Source organism: Triticum dicoccoides, chromosome 5A (assembly GCF_002162155.2).
Source record: "Triticum dicoccoides isolate Atlit2015 ecotype Zavitan chromosome 5A, WEW_v2.0, whole genome shotgun sequence".
In the NCBI taxonomy this organism is placed as follows: domain Eukaryota; kingdom Viridiplantae; phylum Streptophyta; class Magnoliopsida; order Poales; family Poaceae; genus Triticum; species Triticum dicoccoides.
In genome coordinates this window covers 624229400-624240046 of record NC_041388.1, presented here as the reverse complement: position 1 = coordinate 624240046, position 10647 = coordinate 624229400, and positions in this window count along the sequence as shown.

Here is a 10647-nt window from a genome sequence, read left to right as displayed (position 1 = left end):
GAGGGTTCATAGTCAAGTTTCCATATCTCCTCTATGTAACCATAATATGTGACCTTTTGCCCATTCTCGGTTGCTGCATCAAAGCGGACACCACTGTTTTGGTTGGTGCTCTTTTTATCTTGGGCGATCGTGTAAAATGTATTCCCATTTATCTCGTACCCTTGGAAAGTCGTTATAGTCGAAGATGGTGTCTTGGCCAACATGTACAGCTGATCTACAACATCATTGTCATTCATTAAATGTTTTCTCAACCAACTGCCGAAAGTCTCCATGTGGGCCTTCCTAATCCAGGATTCAGGCTTCCCCGGGTTGTCCGAGCGTAAAATATTCTTGTGTTTCTCAAAGTACGGAGCCACCAAGCTGGAATTGGTCAGTACAGTGTGGTGTGCTTCAGTCAGAGAATGGCCGTCCATACATATCGTTGATTTCCTTCCGATCGTGCCTTTTCCACTTAGTCTCCCCTCGTGCCGCGATCGAGGAAGACCAATCGGCTTAAGGTCAGGAACAAAGTCAACACAAAACTCAATTACCTCCTCATTTCCATAGCCCTTGGCGATGCTTCCTTCTGGCCTAGCATGGTTACGAACATATTTCTTTAATACTCCCATGAACCTCTCGAAGGGGAACATATTGTGTAGAAATACAGGACCGAGAACGAAAATCTCTTCGACTAGGTGAACCAGGAGGTGCGTCATAATATTGAAGAAGGATGGCGGGAACACCAACTCGAAACTGACAAGGCATTGGATCACATCGTTCTGTAACCGTGGTAGAACTTCTGGATTGATTACCTTCTGAGAGATTGCATTGAGGAATGCACATAGCTTCACAATGGCTACTCGAACATTTTCCGGCAGGAGCCCCCTCAAAGCAATCGGAAGCAGTTGCGTCATAATCACGTGGCAGTCGTGAGACTTCAGGTTTTGGAACTTTTTCTCCGCCATGTTTATTATTCCCTTTATATTGGACGAGAATGCAGACGGGACCTTCATACTGCTCAGGCATTCAAAAAAGATGACCTTCTCTTCTTTGGTCAGAGCGTAGCTGGCACGACCTTGAAACCATTCCGGATGCCGGTCATCAGGGTCTTTCAAACGTTGCTGGTCCTGCCGTGCTTCCTTTGTATCATTTGTCTTCCCATACACGCCCAAGAAGCTTAGGAGGTTCACGCAAATATTCTTCGTAACGTGCATCACGTCGATTGCAGAGCGGACATCTAGGACTTTCCAATATTCTAGCTCCCAGAATATAGATTTCTTCTTCCACATGGCTGCGTGCCCGTCAGCTCCCTTCGGAACTGATTGTCCGCCAGGACCCTTTCCAAAGATGACTTTCAAATCCTTGACCATATCAAATACCTCAGCACCAGTGCGTTCCGCAGGCTTCGGCCGGTGATCTGCCTTGCCGTTGTAATGCTTGCCCTTCTTTCTTACTGGATGAATTTTTGGAAGAAATCGACGATGCCCAAGGTACACGTTCTTCTTACAATTTGGCAAATGTACACTTTCAGTCTCATGTAAGCAGTGCGTGCATGCATTGTATCCCTTATTTGACAGTCCCGAAAGGTTACTAAGAGCAGGCCAATCGTTGATGGTTACGAAAAGCAACGCTCGTAGGTCAAATTCCTCTTGTTTGTGCTCATCCCACACACGGACACCACCCCACAGCTGTAAAAGTTCATCAACTAATGGCCTTAGGTACACATCGATGTCGTTGCCGGGTTGCTTCGGACCTTGGATGAGCACTGGCATCATAATGAACTTCCGCTTCATGCACAACCAAGGAGGAAGGTTGTAGATGCATAGAGTCACGGGCCAGGTGCTATGGCTGGAGCTCTGCTCGCCAAAAGGATTCATGCCATCCGTACTTAGAGCAAATCTTATGTTCCTTGCGTCAGCTGCAAAATCTTTGAACCATCTGTCGATCTTTCTCCATTGCGTTCCATCTGCGGTGTGTCTCAACTCCCCGTCCGACTTACGGTCCTCTTTGTGCCATCGCAACAACTTGGCATGTTCTTTGTTCCTGAACAGACGTTTAAACCGTGGTATTATAGGAGCATACCACATCACCTTGGCGGGAACCCTCTTCCTGGGTTTCTGGCCCTCAACATCGTCACCAGGGTCATCGCCTCTGATCTTATAACGCAATGCAGTGCATACCGGGCATTCATTCAAATTCTCGTATTCACCGCGGTAGAGGATGCAGTCGTTGATGCATGCATGTATCTTCAGAACCTCTAAACCTAGAGGGCAGACAACCTTCTTTGCTTCGTACGTACTGGCGGGCAACTCGTTATCCTTTGGAAACATATTCTTCAACATTTTCAGCAAGTTTTCAAATGCCGAGTCAGCTACACCTGCCTCTGCCTTCCATTTCAGCAAATCCAGTGTGCAGCCCAGCTTTTTCAGACCATCATCGCATCCGGGGTACAGCACCTTTCTGTGATCCTCTAACATGCGATCCAAATTCTCCCTCTCCTTTTCAGTTTCGCAGCGTCTCCGTGCATCAGCAATGGTCCGACCAAGATCATCAACGGGATCATCACGTGCCTCTTCTTCACCTTCCCCTTCACCTTCAGCATCCTCCATGAAAGTATCACCGAAATGAGCAAGATAGCTTTCATCGATGAAATCATCCCCTTCTTCATCTTCTTCCATTATAACCCCTCTTTCTCCATGCTTGGTCCAACAATTATAGCTTGGCATGAAACCGTGCCGAAGCAGATGCATGTGAACATCTCTTGAGGAAGAGTAACCCTTCTGATTCTTACAGATAACACATGGACAGATAACAAAACCCCCCTGCTTGTTCGCATTAGCCACTACGAGGAAATCTTTCAAACCCGTAGTGAACTCGCCGGAGAGTCGGTTACCATACATCCATTGCCGATTCATCTGCATTATTATAATATAAAATATATAATTAACCATCATGCATTTGTTAAACTAACTAGCTACAAACAATATAAATTAAACAATGAACTGCACACATGCATATTTTATCAATGACACATCAAAGGTTCATCAAGTTGCTAACCGCGATCGAGGAGTGTGGCTCCAACACTTCATGTCATGTTTGTTTCATGCTCTTGGGGCATTTCATCAAACACCTTATGTGCATAAGAGGAACCAAAAGCAAACCTACACCCACTTGTGAAGAGAATGGCTCCAAATGGCTAAGTGTTGGCTGCTGGATGGGTATATATAGGGGAGGGGCTTTAGTTGCGGTTGGCCTGGCAAACCGTGACTAAAGGTGCCCGAAGGCCTTTAGTCGCGGTTGTCCTCGCCAACCGCGACTAAAGACCCTCACGTGCGCCAGCTGGCCACCGAGCGCCCTGGGCCCAGGCCTTTGGTCGCGGTTCACCTCCAGAACCGCGACTAAAGGTCCCATTAGTCGCGGTTCCTACAGCTTCGCGACTTATGGGGCTGGACGGAAGCCTGTTTTTCCACCAGTGTTGGCTACGGCGGACGGTGGGCCGGCCGCACGGACGGCGGCGAGGCCAGGCTAGCCGATGAGGTGCAGCGACACGGACATCCCGTACCCGTTCGGCATCGGGGAGCAGTGCGCCGTCAACCGAGGGTTCGCACTCCGCTGCAACTCGACCACAGGCGTGAAGGAAATATGCCCTAGAGGCAATAATAAAGTTATTATTTATTTCCTTATTTCATGATAAATGTTTATTATTCATGCTAGAATTATATTAACCAGAAACATAATACATGTGTGAATACATAGACAAACAAAGTGTCACTAGTATGCCTCTACTTGACTAGCTCGTTGATCGAAGATGGTTATGTTTCCTAACCATAGACATGTGTTGTCATTTGATTAACGGGATCACATCATTAGGAGAATGATGTGATTGACATGACCCATTCCATTAGCTTAGCACCCGATCGTTTAGTATGTTGCTATTGCTTTCTTCATGACTTATATATGTTCCTATGACTATGAGATTATGCAACTCCCGTTTGCCGGAGGAACACTTTTGTGTGCTACCAAACATCACAACGTAACTGGGTGATTATAAAGGAGCTCTATAGGTGTCTCCAAAGGTACATGTTGGGTTGGCATATTTCGAGATTAGGATTTGTCACTCCGATTGTCGGAGAGGTATCTCTGGGCCCTCTCGGTAATGCACATCACATAAGCCTTGCAAGCATTGCAACTAATGAGTTAGTTGCGATATGATTTATTACGGAACGAGTAAAGAGACTTGCCGGTAACGAGATTGAACTAGGTATTGAGATACCGACGATCGAATCTCAGGCAAGTAACATACCGATGACAAAGGGAACAACGTATGTTGTTATGCGGTCTGACCGATAAAGATCTTCGTAGAATATATGGGAGCCAATATGAGCATTCAGGTTCCGCTATTGGTTATTGACTGGAGACGTGTCTCGGTCATGTCTACTGTTAAATTGTGATCCAGATTCCAGTACCGTATTGGACTAGACATAGTACATACGGTGTGGGCCTTTTGCGTTGGTACCGACGCGTACGAGTACAACTCGTTTACTTGTCCTACAAGGACTCCTATGTGTTGCCCCTCATATATATCCCATGTAGTCGCACCTCAGACAGTCTGTCGTCTCGTGCTTGTAATACTCCTCCTCATAGTGATTGCGTCTTCGTGCGTCCGTGGTTTTCTCCCGCAAGGGTTTCCACGTAAAAATCCGTGTTTCTCTGTCTCGTTTATTCTCGTTATTATCTAACAAGTGGTATACAAAGCTGAGGTTTTATACGAGATTTGAGACGAGAGAGTTAGGGTTTCGTCATGTGCGCCGCTGCACCCAAGCTGGCGATCCACCGGATCGATTTCCCCTGCGTCGCCCTACGCAGAATCCGAGACTGACAAGATTTCATACGCAAGTAGTTGTCCGAGGCCGACACAAACTTCCGCCGCGCTGTCGCATCAAATTGTAAAGGCGCTGGGTTCCTTCACTGCGGTGTACAAGGATCAAGTCCCGAGACTTCAGATTAGCTGCCTCCCCCTTCACGTGAAGGATCAAGAAATAGTACAGGGTCAGATCAGCTAGCTACTAGTACTATTCATCACGTCAAGCTACAGTTCAAGATTTTTTGGTCTTCGGTGTGCTACGTGCACCCAACGTATCAGGTGCTATCTGTTTTACTTTTTTTGCTCCGCATATTAAATTCTGTCAAGAATTTTTCTACCGTCTTGTACTACTTTGTGCATAGTTTATCGACTCATGGCATCCATGAAGTACGATCTTCCGTTGCTGGACCGTGACACAAGGTTTACCCCATGGCAAGTCAAGATGCGGGCGTTGTTGGCACAGGCCAACTATGATGTAGCATTGGATAGTTTTGGGAAGAACCGAATTGAGGACTGGACTGCTGAGGAGAAAAGAATTGATTGTAAGGCTTTGTCACAAATTCAACTCCATTTGCATAATAATATTTTGCAGGAAGTTTTGAGCGAGAAAACTGCCGCCGCTCTATGGTTAAAGCTAGAAGGGATTTGCATGACTAAAGATCTCACCAGCAAGATGCATCTGAAGCAAAAATTATTCCTGCACAGGTTACCCGAGGGAGGTAATGTTTTGAATCATATTTCAGAATTTAAGGATATTATATCCGATCTAGCTACAATGGAGGTGAAGTATGAAGAGGAAGATACTGCTTTAATGTTACTTTATTCACTGCCAAGTTCTTATACCAATTTTAGAGACACCATATTATACAGTTGTGATACTCTCACGCTTAATGAAGTTTATGAAGTTTTGAACTCTAAGGAGAAGATGAAATTAATGGTGCCTCATGATGGTTCAAGTTCATCCCAAGCAGAGGGATTATCTGTTTGTGGCAGGACAAAGGAGAAGAACTCCAATAATGGAAACAGAGGCAAAAGTAAGAACGGCTACCGGGGCCGGTCGCAATCCAGAGACAAGAAGTATTGCAGGTATTGCAAAAGAGACGGGCATGACATCTCTGAGTGTTTCAAGTTGTAGAATAAGGAAAAGAGGAAAGGTAACAAAGAAGATGAAAATTCTGCTAACGTTGCTCGTGATGATAGTTCCTATGATGCTCTTGTCGTTATTGCTGGATGTGTTGAGACCAATGATGAGTGGGTACTTGACACTGCATGCACTTTTCATATGTGTCCACATAGAGATTGGTTTAGTACTTTTGATTCCACTACTTCTGCTGGTTCCGTTTTGGGTTTTGATAATTCACCATGCAAGATTGAAGGCGTAGGTTCTATTCGAATCAAGATGTTTGATGGCATAATCAGAACTTTGACAGATGTTCGGTATATTCCGAAGATGAAGAGAAATCTTATTTCTATGAGTGCCCTTGATGCAAAGGGGTACAAATATTCAGGTGGAGATATTGTTTTGAAGGTCACCAAAGGCTCCCTTGTTGTGATGAAAGGTGACTTAAGTTCGACCAATGGTCTTTATTACCTTCGAGGTTCTACCATTTCAGGTAACGCTACTCCAGCTGTTTCAAAGAAGTCTGATTGTGATGCTGCTAACCTTTGGTATATGCGTCTTGGACATATGAGTGAACTTGGTTTAGCAAAGTTAAATAAGAGAGGTCTTCTTGATGGATATGAACCTGGTAAATTGAAATTTTGTGAGCATTGTATCTTCGGCAAGCACAAGAGGGTGAAGTTCAATACTTCGACTCATACAATCGAATGTATTCTTGATTATGTGCATTCTGATTTATGGGGACCATCTCGCAAGAAGTCACTAGGTGGTGCTAGTTACATGCTGACTATTATTGATGATTATTCGAGAAAAGTTTGGCCTTATTTCTTGAAGCATAAATATGAAGTATTCTCAGCGTTTAAGGAGTGGAAGATTATGATTGAAAGGCAGACTGAAAAGAAGGTAAAAATACTTCGCACTGATAATGGTATGGAATTCTGTTCTAAGCAATTTAAGAATTATTGCAAGTCTGAAGGCATTGTCAGACATTACACCGTTCCTTATACTCCTCAACGAAACGGTGTTGCTGAGCATATGAACAGGACCATTATTTCCAGAGCCCGTTGCATGTTGTCCAATGCAGGTTTGCATAGGCATTTTTGGGCTGAGGCCGCTTCCACTGCTTGTTATCTCATTAACCGTTCACCATCTATTGCTCTTAATAAGAAAACTCCAATTGAGATATGGTCTGGTTCACCTGCTGATTATTCACAGTTGAGAGTTTTTGGTTGCACTGCTTATGCTCATGTTGATAATGGAAAATTGGAGCCTAGGGCTGTTAAGTGCATCTTTCTTGGTTATAAGTCTGGTGTTAAAGGTTTTAAATTATGGAATCCTGAAACCCAGAAGGTTGTTATTAGCAGAAATGTTATCTTTAATGAATCTGCTATGTTACATGATGTTTCATCTACTAATGTTCCCGTTGAGAGTGAACAACAGCCTATTGTTCAGGAGCCTACTGTTCAGGTGGAGCATGTTATTGATTCAGGTGATACATCTGGTAATGAAATTGTTGATGCACATGATGAACCCGTCGTTAATGATGATAATGTCACTCCCACTCCAAATCAGCCTATTGTTCCACCCAGTTGGAATCTTGCACGTGACAGAGTTAGGCGGGGTACTAACAAACCTGACAGGTTAATTGAAGAGTGCAATATTGTTTCTTTTGCTTTATCTATTGCAGAAGAAATTGAAGGTAATGTTGAGCCTTCTTCATATTCCGAGGCTATTATTTCTAGTGATAGTAATAATTGGATGACCGCTATGCATGATGAGATGGAATCACTTGAAAAGAATGGCACTTGGGATTTAGTAAGATTACCTAGAGAGAAGAAACCTATTCGTTGCAAGTGGGTTTTCAAGAGGAAAGAAGGTGTTTCTCCTAATGATGAGACAAGATATAAAGCAAGGTTAGTTGCTAAAGGTTACAGTCAGATTCCAGGTATTGACTATAACAAAGTCTTTTCTCCTATTGTGAAGCATAGCTCTATTCACACTTTACTCGGTATTGTTGCCATGCATGATCTTGAGCTTGAACAATTGGATGTTAAAACTGCATTCTTACATGGAGAATTAGAAGAGGATATTTATATGGAACAACCTGAAGGTTTTGTTATTCCTGGAAAAGAAAAGCTTGTCTGTAAGTTAAAGAAATCTCTTTATGGATTGAAGCAATCCTCTAGACAGTGGTACAAGAGATTTGACACCTTTATGCTCTCTCAAGGTTTCAAAAGGTCTAATTATGATAGTTGTGTTTATTTGAAAACTGTCAAAGGTTCAACTATTTATTTGCTCCTTTATGTTGATGATATGCTTATTGCTGCAAAGAGTATGTCAGAGATTAATGAACTAAAGAAGCAATTGAGTAATGAATTTGAGATGAAGGATTTGGGTGCAACAAAGAAAATACTTGGCATGGAAATATCCAGAGATAGACCATCTGGAAAAGTATATCTAAGTCAGAAGGGATATATTGATAAAGTTCTTCGTCGTTTTAATATGCATAATGCCAAGCCAGTAAGTACCCCGTTAGCTGCACACTTCAAATTATCATCAGCTTTATGTCCTAAGTCAGATGCCGATATTGAGTACATGTCTAGAGTTCCCTATTCAAGTGCAGTTGGTTCACTTATGTATGCCATGGTTTGTTCTCGTCCGGATTTATCATATGCATTGAGTGTTGTTAGTAGATACATGGCTAATCCTGGAAAGGAACATTGGAAAGCAGTTTAGTGGATTTTCAGATACCTGCGAGGTACTTCTAATGCTTATTTACAGTTTGGGAAAACTAGAGATGGACTTGTTGGTTTTGTTGATTCTGATTTTGCTGGTGATTTGGATAAGAGAAGATCACTCACAGGTTATGTTTTCACCATTGGTGGTTGTGCTGTGAGTTGGAGAGCAATTTTGCAGTCTATTGTGGCTTGTTTCCACTACTGATGCCGAGTATATGACTATTTCTGAGGCATGCAAAGAAGCTATCTGGTTGAGAGGTTTGTACACTAAGCTTTGTGGAGACTCATCTTGCCCTACCGTATTTAGTGACAATCAAAGTGCTATATATCTTACAAAGAATCCAATGTATCATGAGAGGACAAAGCACATTGATGTCAGATTTCATTATATTCGAGATGTTGTTGCTGAAGGCAATTTGAAGGTATGCAAGATAAGTACTCATGATAATCCTGCTGATATGATGACAAAGCCAGTTCTGACCAATAAGTTTGAGCTTTGCTCAGGCTTAGTTGGTATTTCTCACTAGTCCTATGGACTTTGACCCACAAGGTGTTTAAGCTGATTTGGATGGAGTTATTCACTTTCTTCGACTACTGGAGGGAATTTGGCTCAAGGTGGAGATTGTTAAATTGTGATCCAAATTCTAGTACCGTATTGGACTAGACGTAGTACATACGGTGTGGGCCTTTTGCGTTGGTACCGATGCGTACGAGTACAACTCGTTTACTTGTCCTACAAGGACTCCTATGTGTTGCCCCTCATATATACCCCATGTAGTCGCACCTCAGACGGTCTGTCGTCTCGTGCTTGTAATACTCCTCCTCATAGTGATTGTGCCTTCGTGCGTCCGTGGTTTTCTCCCGCAAGGGTTTCCACGTAAAAATCCATGTCTCTCTGTCTCGTTTATTCTCGTTATTATCTAACATCTACATTGTTCTCGAACCCGTAGGGTCCGCAAGCTTAACGTTACGATGACAGTTTCATTATGAGTTTATATATTTTGATGTACCGAAGGAGTTCGGAGTCCCGGATATGATCACGGACATGATGAGGAGTCTCAAAATGGTCGAGACATAAAGATTGATATATTGGAAGCCTATGTTTGGACATCGGAAGTGTTCCGGGTGAAATCGGTATTTTACCAGAGTACCGGGAGGTTACCGGAACCCCCCGGTAACCTAATGGGCCTTAATGGGCCTAGTGGAGGAAGAGGAGAGGAGGCCTAGGGGCTGCCGCCCCCCCCCCCCCAAGTCCGAATTGGACAAGGAGGCCCCCCCTTTCCTTTCTTCCCTCTCTTCCTTCTTCCACAAGTCCTAGTCCAACTAGGGAAAGGGAGGGAGTCGTACTCCCTGTAGGAGTAGGACTTCTCCTGCGCGCCTCCTCCTAGGGCCGGCTGCACCCCCCTTGGCTCCTTTATATACGGGGGCAGGGGGCACCCCTAGACACACAAGTTGAACTAGGTATTGAGATACAGACGATCGAATCTCGGGCAAGTAACATACCGATGACAAAGGGAACAATGTATGTTGTTATGCAGTCTGACCGATAAAGATATTCGTAGAATATGTGGGAGCCAATATGAGCATCCAGGTTCCACTATTGGTTATTGACTGGAGACGTGTCTCGGTCATGTCTACATTGTTCTCGAACCCGTAGGGTCCGCACGCTTAACGTTATGATGACAGTTTCATTATGAGTTTATATATTTTGATGTACTGAAGGAGTTTGGAGTCCTGGATATGATCAGAGACATGACGAGGAGTCTCGAAATGGTCAAGACATAAAGATTGATATATTGGAAGCTTATGTTTGGACATCGGAAGTGTTCCGGGTGAAATCGGTATTTTACCGGAGTACCGGGAGGTTACCGGAACCCCCCGGTAACCTAATGGGCCTTAATGGGCCTAGTGGAGGAAGAGGAGAGGAGGCCTAGGGGCTGCCGCGC